The 13,814-nt window shown below is 39.5% G+C and overlaps 1 protein-coding gene across 5 annotated transcripts in view; it reads right to left on the bottom strand.

The window, feature by feature from the left end:
• The window catches only part of LOC148418747 (band 4.1-like protein 1), a 50,870-nt gene extending 37,599 nt beyond the window's left edge, over window positions 1–13,271 (bottom strand). Inside the window, exons 1-2 of one of the 5 annotated variants that reach the window (XM_088422820.1) lie at window positions 12,812–13,271; window positions 12,330–12,471 (exon numbers count right to left, since the gene is read on the bottom strand). The gene's annotated coding sequence lies outside the window, so the exon portion shown is untranslated. The remainder of the gene's footprint in view (window positions 1–12,329; window positions 12,472–12,811) is intronic. The other 4 variants (XM_088422819.1, XM_088422818.1, XM_088422821.1 and 1 more) reach the window with 4 other exon arrangements.
• Window positions 13,272–13,814: the final 543 nt, after the last annotated feature.

Raw genomic sequence — 13,814 nt, forward strand, 5'->3', positions numbered from 1 at the left:
AAGAAATTAACATGTCCTTGAGGCTGGTTTGCTCGCTGACACTGCAGGGACAATAAGCACTTGGATGTCTATTACTCATTTACTTACCCGCGGGTGTCGATGGTTGTACGGGTCTCTCGTAGATAACTCCCATTTGCAAGCAATTAGAACTAACTGTTTTCACAATTTATACTCATTCTTCTCATGTGTCAGGAACAATGGCCCAAATTGGGTCAAATTGACATCATTGACTCAAATGTCGTTATTTTATATTGTTTTGTGATATTAAACAACTAAACACCAGTGTGTGGTGGTACTCTATTTTATTTTTTGGAAGTGATTGAAGTCACCCAGAATGAATACGGAGTTCTGAATTTTGAGTGAGAATTCTGATTAAAGTAAGAATTCTGAGAATAAAGTCAGAATTCTGAGAAAATAAGAATACCGCCAAAATTTTGTTTCTGTCTATTTTTTCATTAATCACGAAGTAATCATCTGGTTCCTGCATTCGTCTTACTGTTTTTGCAAAAATCAAATTAAATGTCCTATTTTAATTAATAATAATCAATTAGTTTCCAATTAATCAATTAATTTTGACATCTCTAGTGACATGGCATGACTCCTTTGTGTGAAAAGCTCCAAAATCGATTAACATTTGTTTTTTAAATGCATACACAAGTAGAAATTAATACAATAATTATCACAAACATTATATGGCACAAAATATCAAGTGCTGCTAGATAGTGCAGATATTCTTCTAAAAAAAAATTAAAATGGGGCTTTGTAACCCATCAAGCGGCAACTTTCTAATATCAAAAAGACAATTACTTTGCAATGTTAAATACCTGTCCTCACTTTTGCTTCCTACCAAATTCAGAAAGCAGCCAGTTCCCTATTTCACACGAGGCCATGAAATGACATCTGTTAAAATTAGGAAAACACCCAACAATTTCGATGAGAGAGAGCCTAGCAGCGCTGCTTCCTTGAACGTCGCCCAACTTTGCTCAAACACAAGACAACCGCTAACTGAGTCAGCTTTTTGAAATTTTGAAAGGCAGACAGCACGAGGAGGTAAGAGGCCAAAAACAGAACATTTTCTTCTACTCATCCATGGCCTACGATCGCTAACTAGCTACCCCCTTTTAATGAGAGAGCCCGAACGTGCTGACTCTGTGCTTTGTACCTAATTGGCAATTCAATTCTCCCGTGACACGTAAACATTTATCTATCGAGACAAAACAATTCAATAGTGGGCTCTTCGATATTCTTACGGTTCAACAGCGAGGCGGTGGATGATGGAACCAAAGGAATCATCGACGAAGAAAAAAAAAATCTTGACGGGATACCCGCTTTTCTTAGAATTTTGACGTTATTCTCAGGATTTACTTTAAAGTAGAAATCCCAACATCCCATTAGAATCCTCAAGTTCGAATTCTTCCCTTCAAAGGGACAGTGTGTAAGGTCTCGACCTTTTTACATTACGGACAGCAGGAGGTGCTGCAGGTGCTGCATTTACCATAGTCCGTAGCTATGACAAACATGGCCGCCTCCAGAGAAGTGTCACCCCCATGTAATATAATTTTTCATTCATCATTCATTTGCAAGTTTTTTTAAATTTACAATCATTTAATTTATTCCTTTTTAATGAAAAACACGCTAAATCGAACACACTGTCCCTTTAAAGTCAGAATTCTCGCTTTATTCTTCGAATTCATACATTAAGATCTTTTCTCTGATTATTGTATTAAAAGAAAAAAAAGTGCAAAAATATTGACCAAGTCGGAACCTTTTTTTGCCTTAGATAAGAGAGTTAAAAAAAAAAAATGGAAAGATTCTGCAAATGAAGTCAGAAGTCTAACATAAATCAGATTTCTGAGAATTGTCTTAAAATGAAAATAAAAGGGATATTTGCGATTCTAAAGTGCCAAAAACGAATAAGTAAAAATATTCAAATGTTAAGATGCCCTAATATAGCATATAGAAATGAAATTTATTTTCTGGTGAAAAGCGAATCTGCTTTCTGAGCGGTGTGGGGATGCTAGTTGCTAGCATCCGCTAATGCTCTGTTCCCTGTTACATACTAGTTACAAAAACACGGATAACATGACTTTTACTCAATTAATGAATAAATGATTGTCTGACATTTGTTTGATGGCCTCTAAAGAAATATTAATAATGCCGAAAAAGACACGGTGAAAAGGCGCTCATTGATCTTGCTTTTTGCCCGTGACGTCCGTCGGCGCCTGTTTTGATGGCTAAACAGAATAGATGGCTATTACGCTGTCACCTTCTTTAATCAATGTTCCCTCGCCGTGGGCTCACGTCAATACAAGAATGGCGCTCGCTGAAGGTTGAAGGAGGCTGAGGTGAAATAATTGCAACAAAAGAGGTGACGTTAAAAGACTGAAAGCAAAGGCAAAAAAGAAGAAAAAGAAAGAAAGAAAAATTCGACGCAGCTTTACAAGGGGCTATGGATTGTGAGATCATATTTTACTTTATTATATATGAAGAAGCACTTGTGGAGGGAATTTCACGTTTTTCTGGCTCGGCTCAATAAAAGAACTTTTTGGGCTCCTATGCAGGTCAAAAATGTTTGTTGCAAAAATCTACTTTTATGTATCTGTTCTGCATAGAACTACAAAAAAAAATCCTCATGGTTATCCATTTTAATTTTGTCGAATTTTACTTTCAATACGCTGATACAACTCTCTCTCTCCGCTCGCCCATTCATCTCCCTGCCTTCCTCTCCCTCTCTCTGTCCATTCTTTCCTCTCTCTCTTGCTCTCTCTCTCTGTCTCTCTTCTCTTATTCTGTCTGTCACTCTCTCTCTCTCCCCCTCCATCCATCCTTTCTCCCTCTGTCCTTTTATCCTCTTCACCCCTCCTCCCTGTCTTTCGCTCTCTCGGTCCCTCATCCGTCCCTCCTCTCTGTCTCTTGTCTCTCTCTTGTCTGTCTATTGTCTCCCTCCCTAGCTCTGTCTCTCTCTCTTTGTCCCTTACTTTCTCGCTCTCTCTCCTTCCTTCCTGTGTCTCTTTTTCTCTCTCTCTCTCATCTGTCCCTCTTCTCTTGGTTGACACTCTCCCTACCTCCCTCTCCTTTCTCTCTCCATCACTTCCTCTGTCTCTTTGTCTCTCTCTCTCCCTCATCTGTCCCTCTTCTCTTGGTCTTGTTATTGTCTCTCTCCCTCCCTCACTCCGTCTCTCTCCCCCATGCATCCCTCTTCTGTCTGCCTCTTTATTGTCTCTCTCCCTACCTCCATCCCTCTCTCTGCTTTCTCTCTCTCTCCATACCTCCCTCCTTCTCTTTGTCTCTCTCTCCCTCATCCATCCCTCTTCTCTCTGTGCCTTAAATGTCTCTCTTCCTGCATCCCTCCTTCTCTCTTGCTCTTTTTCTCTCTGTGTCCCGTACTTTCTGTCTCTCGATGCCTCCCTTTGTCTCTAGTCTCTCTCTCCCTCCTCCCTCCGTCTTTCGCACTCACCCTCCCTCATGTGTGCCTCCTCTTTTTCTCTCTTTATGTCTCTCTCCCTCCCTCCTTCTCACTCGCTCTTTAGCGCGCTCTCGCTCGCGCTTTCTCTCCTTTCCTCTCACGATTGCTCTCTCCTCCTCATTTTTCTCTCTCACTCTTTTCTTTCTACTTCTTTCCCCCTCCCTCTGCCCCACCTTCTTGTTCTCCTTCTCTCTCCCTCTCCCTTACTCCCACCTCTCCTCCTTTTCTCTTCCCCCCTCCCTTTCCCTCTCCTTCCCTTCTTGTTCTCCTTCTCTCTCCCTTTCCCTTACTCCCACCTCTCCTCCTTTTCTCTTCCCCCCTCCCTTTCCCTCTCCTTCCCTTTTCCTTCCTCCATCTCCCTATGTGAAGACAATGAAAATTTAAAACGGTAATGCTAACCATTTGAAATCCTGTCACGGTTTAGCTACTTAGCTGCCTTTATTAGCCAGCGAGGCCTGAAGCCAAAGAAAATGCTGCTAATTTGTTATCTCGGATCATAAAAAATGGATTACAGCTATTTTGTATTTCGGATAAGAGGGGACTTTTGCGTGTGACACAGCCCGATGATTGACCGGGCACACATGGACCACCGTTGCCATGGTTGTGATTATAAAAATGGAGTAGCCCAAGGCAGCAGGCAGCAGGTGGCTGTGAGGATTTACAAAGTCATATCTGCTCAGTACACCATAGCAGATGATGCGCTTGGACAGTTTTCTCAGTTTACACTTGTTTTTCAAATATTTTTGAACATTTATTCAATTTGTGATGATAACAGGATCGTTTGTTTCCTAAAAGCATGACCTGAAATGTGCTGAAGGTCATCATGTAATAACAAGAGTTTGTGTTTCTTGCAAGGATATGCGACTGTGCACTGACTAAACTTGCGCAGCTCATGTCTGTTTGTCTTTCCGGCTCACACTTAAAGAAATTAGCTTCAGGGCACACCCACTCCAGGAAATTTATACGGTGCTTGGACATGCTTGACACCTAAAGTGCAGTTCATTTGACAAGCGCGACTGCTGGCCGCCTCGCTCCAGCGTGACCCCGGATGCAGCAGAAGGAGGCGGGCTTCCGCTCAGCGTGATTGCTCATCACAATCACTACCATTTATCCAGAGCTATTGTGAATGGCCTCCATTTTACATGATTATTCATATTTTTGACAAGTGCCTACAATTTAACCAACACTGGGTCTTATTACCTCTGCGATCTCCAGACAAATTTTCAAGTCTTTGAGCTTACGTTTTGGTATTTTTAGGGCCGATAAGATACATCAGTATTCAATGAGGCAGATAACCAATAACAATAATTTATTCTGTATATTTTTTTAATTTTGCGTGATATATATTATATATTAACTTTCAGAAAGGGGGGAATAGTGGCATCAAAATTAGGGACATGGCTGATTGTCATAATGAGTATCAAAAGTCAAGAAGGCCAATTTCCAATTTTTGGAGCTGATAAAATTTTAATGTAAAAAATTAGAGACAGACCGATGAATTTCGTTCTTTCTCCAGGCCCGGCACAGATACCAATCAGGGCTGATACTGATCAATACTACTGTTAATAATAACTATTACTATTTGTCAATGAGGCTGATAATCAATATTTGGAGCCAATATTCATTTTTAGTCAAAGAGAAAGTATTGGTATCATAATTAGAGGTAAACTGATGTGTTTATTTTTTTCAAGGTTGATACTGATACTAATATCTTCATCGCAAATGAATCATCCTTTAAATTGACCAATTGATAAAAAATAATAATAATAAATTCTCAATCAATTTTCAATTACATTCCGTTATTCTTTCCCATTGCAAATAGTGCCTAGACCGAGAGACTTTTAAACCATGCTGGTGACAAAACAAATAAACAAACATAGCTATAATGCATACATCTAATCACAAAACAATCTCTTACATTATTATATGTAAAGATGCTTAATATCAGTACCAGAACACAATTCTTGAGTAGTAACTGATATCAAGTACCAATACCACAAATAATTTTTATTCATTAGATTTACTGCCAGATACAAAGACAGATATTTATATTTCAATTTGGAAATTTTCCTCAAAACTACCATAAGATATACATTTTTCTATTCCTCAAATATCTAGTTCCTGATGATTATTGATATCGACTGTCGTTGCGAGTATCAATACCTTAAAATAAGGCTGGTATCTGTACTCACCTAGCCTGAACCATTTGTGCTCGGTGCACAAATAAGCTCGATTTACGACGGTGCAAAATGAAAGGAGACAACAGCTAAAGCAGTTCAATATCAGACATGAAAAAAAACATACAAAAAAAAACGTTTGCTTGGATCAGTAGCATAACTGGTCTTACATAACCAATTATTGTTAGCACCAATCCTTAGGAGTGTCTAGACGCACCAACACCCAAGAGGAACTCCAATCCTCTTTTCTATTATTAACTCAGGTGTGAAACTTTAAAGCCAAGCTATAGCTTGATCAAATTCCACGTTCGTTTAAGCTGTTTTCTGTCGGCGCAAACTTTCAAAGGGAAGACGTGAAGTCAGTCTGACTATCATAACATAACAACAACATCATGAAACCGTTATCGAAAGAGTTCCATTCAGTGGAATTAAAAAAAACGAATGCCGAGTAGATGCGTTCATCTATTATGCATAGTGCATTTCCTGTGCAGACATTGAGTGAGAAACAGAATGCGACCCGGGCAGCGGGTCAATCAGTGGAGAGTGACAGCAAGTTAAACTTTCGCTTACACAAAACACTCATTTAGAGTATGAATGAACATTGGAAATGAACAGGAAAGGAAATGACCATTGTAGAGAAAATGAACGGGTTTTGGAGGTGAAACCAGGGTGACCAGGAACAATGTTGGAAAGCATAACATACACAACAGACTGAGCTACAGACGAACGAACAGATGAAGCAACTATCATCCAGCCATCCATTCACTCATCCATTGTTCCAACTTTTCATCAACCATTCTACCATCATTCACTCATTCATTCATCTTTCTATATGAATCATGTATCTGTCTTTCCAAACCCATCCATCCATCCTCTCAATCATCTATCTGACTTTCCATAATATCCTTCCAACCATCATCCATTCATCCATATTCCTACATAGGCCATCTGTCCATCTTTTCACGTCTGTACATAATCCATCCATTCTTCTATCATCCATCCATCCATCCACCCTCCATCCATCCATCCATCCATCCATCCTTCCATCTATCATCTATCCATCCATCCACCCATGGATCCATTCCTTCTACCATCCTACCATCATCCATCCATTCACTCATCCACCAAAATGTCCATAATCATCCATCCATTTTTCTACACCCATCATCAATCCATCTTTTCAAATCCATCAATCATCAATCCATTCACCCATTCATTCACTAATCCATCTATCAAACATTCCAAAATATCCCTCCAACCATTACCAATTCATCCATCTTTCTACATCCATCACCTGCCCATCTTTCCACATCATCCATCATCCATCCATCCATCCATCATCCATCTTTCCATAATGAGCCACGCATCCACGATCTGTTCATCCATCTTTCTACATGCATCATATCTATCTTTTCATAACCATCCATCCATTATTCACACATACATTTTTGAATGGTAAATGGAATTTCACTTTTTTACCTTTTACTTTTTTCAATTTTCTACCTTGAGTACTCAAAGCGCTTCACACCAACTAGTTATTTACCAAGTGATGAAGCAGCATCAGGACCAACTGTTTGTTCAGTGTCTTGTTCAAGGACAATTCGGACATTCATGCATCCATTCTTACATCTATCCATTCTGTATGCCAGTTACATTTTTTTTTAGTCATACAAAAGCTGGAGCCTATGTGCATAGAGACTGATCCAAGGTCCATCAAAAAGTGCAAACACGTGTCCCATTGAGATAGCGCGTTTCAAATTATGTTTAATAATTCCAGGGTATGTCACACAAAAAGAAAAAAAAAGCCCATGTATCTTATGGAAACATAAATTCAGCTATTCTATTGACTATTAAACAGGAGAGTGATGAACCCAAGCACAATAAGGATGCTGTGGACTTGAAACCATGGGGATATGCTCCAAGCAAGTTCACGTTCTCGCTCAAGGCCAGCCCTTGTAAAAAATTCAATGTCCCAATTTGTATTCGCAAAACTGGCCAACCCTCGCGGAATTTTCCCATCTAGTTCGGATTTACCGTCTAGTACAGCAAGCGTTAAAAAACAACAACAACAAACCAGAATGATTCTTTATTACCCTTATGTGAAAGTGTTAAGAATCACTGGTAAGACCTACGACGATACGCACTGTGAATTTATACTAACCAAAAAAGTCAGGTAAAACAAAAGCCACACGCACAAACAAGAGGTGTCATAACGCCAGCAAGTGTTATCCAACCTGTCCGACAAGTTGAGAAGCATGACAGGCCCGTCGGGACTGGGAGTCACCTGTGCATCTCATCATCTGCGGCAAACAATCGGGCCGTGAGCCTTTGCTAACTACTTGTCTGAGTCAGTATTGGGCTAAATCACACAACTTAGGCCTTGTTTACATGTAACCAGGGCTATTTAAACCCACACATATTCAGATTTCCCACATTGTGAGCGGTCAGCGAACGCCTCGCCAGTGTAACATTGAATGCGCTCAAAGCAGTTGCTTTTTTTTTTTTTCCTTTTCCTTGCGACGCAGCTCAAGTTCATTTTGCCATAAATACCCAGTTTCACAGCGCCTGTCTTCCATTAAGGTTATGATTGTGCACATATGCCAAAAGACCACAATTAAGAAACAAGCCAAATGGAATACCTTTCTGTATTCTCAAGCTCTATAGTTGCTTGACACTCTTAATTGAATCAGCTGGAGACTCCATTTTACTAGTATTCCTGTGTGTCAACAAGGATGGACTCGGATGTTGGTTCAATCTGCTTGATTCTTTTTTTGAAAATAATGCCATTACTGTTAGAATAATTGTATATAGTTTATCCCATATTAGTTTTCTGCAACATGTATATTGGTAAATTAGTATGGATGAATGTTTCCTGTTATTGTTGTTTGTGAAGAAGAGGTATTGACGCATGTAAAGCAGCTATAAAAAAGAGACAGGCGCAGTGACCCGACCAACGGGCAAAAGCAGAATGGGGTCGCTCTTGATATTGCTGTGAAAGAAAATAGCATCATGGACTCGTAAACTGCATCTCCAGGTTCCCGTCCGCTTTCCTCGTGAGAAAAACCTAGTTGTCTTCCTTCCTGTTTGTTGTTAATTAAATGCTCTATGTTGCCTGAACTTAACATTTACAACCTAACATGTACTTTTAGCTGCAACAGGCACTGGCTACTAACAGCCAACTGACATCCGCCTCTAGTTTGTCCCATTACGGTAATTATTGTAAGTAAGAACACGGCCTGTATAAAAATGCACATTTGCGTTTCAAAACTCGGCTTATGTGGCTGACAGGTCAACATTCCTCGAAAGGTGTCAAAATAAAAATCCAGCCTAATATACGGTATATGTGTGGACTGTATGTAACATACAAAGGATTGTGCAAACATCTATGCATCTTTTGAGGTTTGGGTTTTTATTGAAAGGCAACAGTCGGGAACTGTTGGTATACGACAAAAAGAATTGGCCAGGAGAACCTGCTGACTCATCGTAATCATCAGAATAGCTGAGCGCTGCTGTTGCTTGGGGTAGAGTTTCATAACGCAACCCCCCACTAAAAAACTGATGCTATCTGGAGATATCAGTCAGAGGTAAGATGTAACACATAAAAGAACATCCAGAGGACAGACCCAATGTTGCAATCAGAACAAAAGCTATAAAGTGAATAAATATCAGTCGCCCAACTCAAGCCATGCTCAGGTAGAGAAGAACAGCATGAGCATGAAGGAGCATCGGGGGGTTAGACATTCATTGTCCGTCCCAGTCAGCACGATTAAATTTCAAATTCACAAGCAATTACATGGCAATATACTCACCAGGCACTTCATTAGGTAATCTTTCATGATCTAATTACAGCCAACGTTACAGCTGTACTAAAAAAAAAAATTAAAATCTGCATTTGAAAAGGGAGTAGAATCAAGTGTGCAATCACAAACCCAGAAATATGCCCAAATAAAATCCAGATTGGGTTCGCGTCTGTTGAATATTTTCAGAATTCTAAAGGCTAAAATCCAATGATTTGAACAATGTCAAGGTTCTAAACGATTACTAGTATTAGTAGTATTAAAATGTGGTAGATTAATTAGTTCGTCGGTTGGTTGTCGATTAATCAATTAATTTTGGCACTTTTAGTTGCTACCTATGGGTACTTCAATAATCGCTTAATCTGTCAATTATTTTAACGATTAGTCGGACTAAAAAAATACATTTCCATCCATTAGCTCGTTCCTTAATAAAACCATATTTTAACATTTTTTTAAGTATTCATTTACTTTAGATAACTCAGTATTAAGGTGATTGAATACTAATTAAGTGCTGACGTAATAAATTTTGGTAATTAAGTACTAATTGATTACTATAGGTAAGTGATTATTTTAGATAATTAAGTACTAAATTAATCAGTTTTAGGTATTTAAGTCAGACGTTATATGATTACTTTAAGTTCTCAAGTACTAAAGCAATCAATTACTTCAGCTACTAAAGAACATAGGTAAAAACTTTGACAAAAAAAGTACTAACGATTACTTTAGGTAACTCAGTACTAAGATAAATAACTACTTTAGATCATTTAGTGCCAAAGTAATCGGCTTTAAGTTGTTAAGTATAAAAGTAATCGATTACTCTAGGTAACTCACATACTTGTGTATTTAAACTACAGTGGTTTTCCACTTTAATCAAAATCTGAATCCCGAATCCGATTGATGTTGACGATCGTTCATTGTGATGCTGAGGAGCATGTGGGAAAGCTGCCGGTGCCATCTTTCTTAGCCGCGTGAGTGAAATGCACAGTGACGAGGCAAAGCTGATGCAGCAGACGGCACGGGTGCGTTGGTGCGTGTCGGCCATGTGTTGCCATCCGACATCGTTGCAATTAATCATTGAACAAAGGCGCTCACCTGCGCCAATCTTCCTGGGTTGCATTTTAATGGTGCTTTTTACATTAGTGCTTTTCAAACTTTATCAAATTGTGTGTGTGTGTGGGTGTGAGAGGGGACATGTTTTTTTTTTTCTTTTTGCCTTACAAAGCGCAATTGCACATCCGCTACAGTAGATGGCAGTGGTTTGTTTAATTTTAGGCACTTCAAATCTTTTCTTAGACAGGCTAACAAAAAAAACATGTAAATGAAGTTATACGCAAACAAGCATTCCTGCTCACTGTGCAATTTAGTGTATTGTATTAATTACCCTAATTTTCAGACCATGAGTTGCTACTTTTTTCTCAGGGTTTTAACACTGCGTCTTATAGTCCAGAGTGGTTTATCTTCAGGGTTTTGTTTTTTTGCTAGCCACCAGGGGGCGAACTTTGGATAGTATCCAAGTATTGATTTTGAGCTTGAACTGCTGATTTACTCAGATTTAAGGGGCATTCTCCATTAGTAAATGCAAATAGGCATTTTACTGTTGTGTTGTTGCAGTATTCTTCCAAACCTGAGTGTTATGTTGAAAATATGTTTGTGCTGCTCTTGTTTCTAAACATGCAGGCATGTTCAGTCTTTGTTGGAGGCATGATGTTGCTGTAACCAGGCAGTTGTGAAAGAAATTCAAAAAAACAAAAATGTAAAAAAAAAAATGGCCAAGGTCATCTTTCTGCGTAAATATCTGATGTCACAACCTGCGGCCTATACAAAAATATACCTGTTCATTTTTTGTCTGAAAAATATCATATATAAAGCGTGCAGGTTTTTGGAATGGAACTAAGTATTTGTCAAAACTTGAACCTTGACCCCCAGACCTGTGAGGCAGCTGGGTCACATTTCCCAATCCATACTTTTGCTTATATATCCTCCTGAGGCCCAGTCCCAATTCATTCATTTATGTCCACTCAGTCCATATTTTCTCAGTTAGACATCAAAGTGAATTGCATCCCACCTAAACACAAGACATCATTGTAAAGGCCAGCATGTCCTCTACTGAACACAAATAGACTTAGCCGGGTGGCTCGAATGAGTCAAAAGATGTCCCCTAAACGAATGTCCACTACAGTGGACACCAATGAATAGGCTAGCTCTCTGAGAAACTTCTATGAATGGAGAGAAGTGTTTAAAAATGCACCCGAACAACGACAAAAAGACAAGCCTGAGCATGCAGGCAAAAAGCAAATGCGATTTCTCCAGAGCACGCCGTTTGCATGTCCCAGCAATGCGCGAGTGGAGTGTGTGTTTTGTGTGTGTGTGCGTAATTGCAAGCAAGAGTGTTTGACAAGCTTGGGCACACACTGAAACAGCTGATCGAATATGCACGCAACTCGCTCATGACAAAGAGCGAGCGTTACCCAGAGAGGGGGAGTAGATTTTGGACCCTGCAAGAATCCGGGAGCCCGCATGATGATGTCAACACAAAATCGGGACTCACAAAGACCTTCCAATTCGCGCCTCCACGCCACCCAATAGAAGCTACATTCCCACGATGTCATCCCTCCTCCGGTAGAGGTCGGTAAACAAGCAAAAGCCAAAGTCCACAAACGCTATTAGCGCATTTACAAAAAATGCCACTTGAGTCTTTTTTTTTTTTTTTTTTTTTGCACTGCGCAGTAGCAGCAAAACTCCAGCGCAACGTTAACGTCGCGATTGTTGATACAATGCGGTAAAATGAAGGCGGCTTGACATTTTAATAGATCGTTTCAGGAAGACAGAAGGAATCTATGACGACATGCTCACATCGGAGAGGGGGGAAAATACATGAATTCAGCATACCTTGTTAAAACGACATCCAGGAGCGGAGCTGCGTGGATCATGCACACGGGCTATGGCAGCCCTCGGGGTTTTATTCATCCGGTGTGACAAAAAGAAAGGAAGAATTGGAGCTTTGTGCGTGCGTGCTTTGCCGGTGAACAGCCTAAATGAGAGAGCGGAGGAGAGAAAAAGAGGGAGGGACGCTGTCAGATGCAGGAAGGCAGCACGGAAAACGACGCATGCATTCATTCTGGGAGTTGAGCGGAATCCAAAAACACATTAATTTATTTCAGCAAACCAACAACAAGTGTGTACTCGCAATTAAATCAATGTGGATATAGTCCAGCAGGGCTGAGAGATAATATCGATTTATTGGTATAGTATTGAAATAAGAAGTGAAACAATATCCAGTTGCATGATGTCAATAGTTGCGATCTTTCATTTTACATAGGTTCGCCCCCGTTTTGCATGAAATATTCATTTTTTTTAAAGGTTCACCTCACATCAAAAGGGCCGCTGTCGTTTCGCGCAATGTCGTCAGAACGTTCCCCGTGATTGCATCACCAAGTCAAACAGCAACATTCAATTCACAAGTGATTGGATTTAGCAGCGCACAAAACGCCACTGCAATCCAAGTCGTCTTTTGGAGCCACTCACTGAAGATCACTCATTTTGTGTCGATGACCACTTAACTGTGTTCCAGAAAATCTTAGGAGAGCTGTGCGATAATTGAGATGTTGGCGTCTATCCATACGAAGTAAACAATCGTGCCTGTATCCGTGATACCGACATCAATACCAAGTACTTTTAGATTTAAAAAAAAATACTATGGAATTTTAAAGCTTACGTCCTATTAATAGCATGTTTTCTTTTAATGGAACCATATTGTTGAGTTCATAAACATGACATAATGTTGCTCAAATTAGACAATTAGCATGAATAAAAATAAAAACTACACAAATAGGCAGACATGGAGATTGGAGTCAATCTATAACAATCTATATAACAATCTCAATATCTATAGCAATACTGTAAATACTCCAAATGGTACAATTGATGGTCATGCTCAATTAATGCCTTCTTTGCTACTTGCTATCCGCCAGAAAAGGCATCACATGTGCTAAGAGCTCAGGTAACAACCAATCACGGCTCAGCTTGTGTGTCACATGACCAACCTCGCAAAACAGGTGAGCCATGATTGCATTTCAAGAGCCCTGAGCACATGTGATGTCACTTTTGCGAATGGCAACATGTTTAAAATTATTAATCGTACATGAAAAATAATAATGACAAAATATGAACTTGATACTGCTGAAAATGATTACATAAAAAACGATCCCTTTAAAGTACAGCTTTAAATAGTTTTCAACTGACTTTAGTCCAATAAGTGATGTTGTATAAGCTGTGAATTTATCTGCATCAACAAATCGCCTGTGCAAATAAACGTGATTTTCTGTATCAACGAATGTAAAAATCATTTTCAGTGCCAGCTACTTTCAGAGCCTT

This window comes from Hippichthys cyanospilos, chromosome 9 (assembly GCF_059441005.1).
Source record: "Hippichthys cyanospilos isolate Australia breed blue-spotted pipefish chromosome 9, RoL_Hcya_1.0, whole genome shotgun sequence".
Taxonomy (NCBI): domain Eukaryota; kingdom Metazoa; phylum Chordata; class Actinopteri; order Syngnathiformes; family Syngnathidae; genus Hippichthys; species Hippichthys cyanospilos.